Source organism: Equus asinus, chromosome X (genome assembly GCF_041296235.1).
Source record: "Equus asinus isolate D_3611 breed Donkey chromosome X, EquAss-T2T_v2, whole genome shotgun sequence".
NCBI lineage: Eukaryota > Metazoa > Chordata > Mammalia > Perissodactyla > Equidae > Equus > Equus asinus.
This window is the reverse complement of record NC_091820.1, coordinates 104,069,909-104,073,637: the sequence shown is the minus strand read 5'-3', so window position 1 is coordinate 104,073,637 and position 3,729 is coordinate 104,069,909.

Below are 3,729 nucleotides of genomic sequence, written 5' to 3'. Positions count from 1 at the left end.
AGAAAAAAAGTACAGACTGCAAACTTCCACAAAATAAATGGATAGCTAATCTTTAACTGATTGAGGGCTGAGGTCGTGTTTCTTATTGCTCACTGTTATATCCCCAGGACCTAACATGGTATCTAGCACATAGGAGGAGCTCAGCAAGTGCTTGTTGAATGAATAAATGAACCCCAGTAATAATAGTAATGACTGTAATAAATATTCGGTGAACCCAAACTGTATGCCCGGCAGTGTTCTAAGTACTTTACATCTATTAACTAGCTGATTGAATCCTCACAACAACACTCTCAAAGTAGGCCTACTATTATTCCCATTTTATAAAGCAGGAAAGCAAGGGTCAGGAGGACTGTGCCTTGCCCTAGGGCATACCACCAGTAAGCAACAGAGCTCGAATGAATGGTTACTTGCTAAAGGAAGGCAGGAACACCCTGGCTATCTCTCGACCGTTTGTGATCTCTTAGTGTTCCTAGTGATCAACCAACTGTACTACGAGGCAGACCCAAGGTGGTGATTCTTTATTATTTTCCATGTCTGGGATGCTATCCTCAATCTCCCCATCACCTACCACACATGCACACATCACTCCTTTCTTCCTATTAGAATCCTACTCATTCTTAAAGATCCAGTTCAAATTGCACCTCTTTTACCATCCCTGCACTGACTACTCTTGCTGGAAGAATTCTCTTCCACTTTGGAACTCATATAGCACCCGTGGGCCATATCACTCATTTGATATTTGAAAGCTACATAGCATGCTGGTTAAGAGCCAGACTTTAGAGTCAGACAGGGTGGGATTTAAATTCCAGCTCTGCCAATTTACTAGGTGTGTGACTGTGGGCAAGTTACTTAACCTCTCCAGCAAGGAGCATGATCTTTGAACTGGAAAGAGAATTAAAGCCCAAGATAGATGAGGAGATAATAAGGGAGTACTTAACTTCCTTCACTGAGTTCAAGTTTCCAGGCCCAGACAAATTACATCCGAGGCTAGTGAGAGAATGTGCAGATGTGATCATAGAGCCAGTCTTAGAAAGCTTTGAGAAATTATGGCAAAAGGAAGAGGTGAGAGATGCAAAGAGGCAGGCAAACATTGTCCCAATGTTTAGCGAAGGGGGGTGGTGGTGTTGCAGGGTGCAAAATGTAGATCCTGGAAACTGCAGACCAGTGAGTGTGGCATTGATCTTTGGCAAAAGTATAAAATGCACTATTAAGCAGATCATTTTTTAAGGCTTTAGAAAGGGAGCGGAAATCACTAGGGTTAAGCAAGCGCTAGCTGAAAACAAGTCATGCTTAACTAAGCCCATTTCCTTTTTTGAATGGGTATTGAAGGGTTGATGAAGGGAAAACTTAGTGTAATGTACCTGGATTTCAGCGAGACATTTGAAAAAGTCTTACGATATTCTCATGGAAAAAATAGAAAAATAGGAGAGGAGTGGTAGCAGAAGTTATATGGGTTGCTTCAAGTTTGAATAACCTTATTAAAAGTGACTGTTAATAAGGGGAAGGTTATGTTGCAGTGTTCTGTCCTGGACCGTATCTCATTCAATACTTTTATTAGTCTGGTTGACCAAATATGCAGATAAAAGAAACTTGATGACATAGAGCACGCACTCTCAATAGGAGTGGTATCACTTCCGAGAGGGCAAAAATTGCTTCTTGAAAAGTGAAAAAAAAATTTTATATATAGAGCACAGATATACATATAGTACATAAACATATAAATGTATAGCATATCTATGTTATTAAAATTTCATAGGGAGAGATTAGGAAAAAACATCTAAAAAGTCTCTTTAGGGGTGTGATAATGAAAAATAAAAGGTTGAGAAACATTGCTATAAACAATATGATATTTTAAATAAGAGACTCAAGATCTAGAAAAATCATAAAGGGATAGATTGAAATAAAAAATAAACAAGATGACGGTTATTGAGGATGCATGGAAAGCCCAGCATCTAGGTTAAAACAAAAGTCAACTGTATAAGAATAAGGCAAATAATAGCAGTTCAGGCAAGAAACCAAAGAGGGTTTTAATTGAGCTACAAGCTACACATTGATCAAATCTATGCTCAAAAGACAACCAGAATGACGAAAGTTCTGAAAACCACGTCCCATGAGGCATCGTGTAAATGAACTGAAGATATTCAGCCTGGAGGAGAGAAGACGTGGGGTGACATGACATATCTTAAAGGTCTGTTATGTGAAAGAGGAATTCGAATGGTTTGTGTGAAGCTACTTTTTGCTCAACCTAAGGAAGACGTTTTAAGCAATTAGGGGGTACCCAAACATGGAAGAAGCCGCTTTACAGAGGGATGAGCTTTCCAGATTATCAGGCGGACATTTCTGCACTGAGCAAGAGGGTGGATATGGCTTCTAAGGTTTCTTTTAATTCTCAGATTCTCTACTCTTTTGAAAATTATGGAGATAGAAAAGATGGCTAAGGAAGATGAGTCCAGACAACACACCCTTTCTTGGGTTCAAAGCCCAAGTCCTACAACACGAGGGATACTTGCTTGAGAAATCTGTCACTCAGAAACCAAATTAGGTGCCAATATTTAAAGCACTAATTCTCCTGGGCTCTGGCATTTTGTATTGCCCCCTACTTCTCGCTCAATTTCCATCTTGGCATAGAGGGTGAGAAGGCACAAAAGGTGTTGTGGGGAAATGCCAAGGAGGAGGTCTCAGAGACCAGTTATAGAACTGCTCAGATCTGTTTCATGAAAATATTGGTACGGGGCCCGTGAGTAGGGAGAGCGTACTTCCTTTCCTTCTTGAGCTCCACCTTGCTCGCTTGTTCGCTCTCTCTCACTCTCTCTCTCTCTCTCTTTCTCTCTCTCTAAGAGAGTTGGAGCAGGCATAGGGACAGAGGGTGGTAATTTCAAGTTGAAGGGTTAACACCGCATTGGTTGGGAGAGCTGGGGAATGAGATGATGGGAGCTTTCCTAGTTTGTGAAAATTGAAACAAACAAAACAACTTGAGAATTGTGTCCCTGGAATTGTGTCCCAGTGACTGTATCAGGAAGAAGGGAGCAGAACCTTGACTGGGATGCAGCACAGCATTTTGCAGGGGTCTGAATATCCTGCTGCAGTCTCCTGGTTGGTCTTTCAGAGCAAACCGTTATTTACTTTGATTTTCACCTAACACTGCTACACAGAATCTCCACTGCACGACTGCTAGAAATTAAGCTTCTTACAACTGCCATGGAATCAAACTCCATTCACTTTCCTCTTAATGCTCTCTTCTCTCTGCCCTTGGCCAAAAGTAACCTGTTGCTTCACAAAACAACCTTTTCTTCCCTGTGCTTTATTAGCTCCTCTTTCACTCCCACTTGCTTGCTGAAGTCCTCACCACTGTCATAAATCTATGTATAGGGGCCACGTCTGCAGCCCAGCCCAAAAGAACTTTGCCAACACTTCAAGATTTTCCTCTCTACATCTTCTTTCGAGTAATGTCCACATCTGCACTATTAACCCTGGGACAGAAAAGTCAGAATTCTATCAGAGCCCTCCCTGAAAGTCTTATTTCTCCTTGGAACAGAAAAAGCTTTCAAACGTGGCTTCCTGGGTTTTCAGATTTGCTGGTGGGTGGATCTGGAGTGGGCATCCCGTCTGCACATCTGGCAGGGGCGCTTTCCAGATTTTCCTCATGACTCAGGATCAGTTTCTGACTGCTAGGCGGGGCAAAGGCTCCTGAAGTTTCTGCGAGGCACCTCCCCCTGTGAGCAGAGCTTG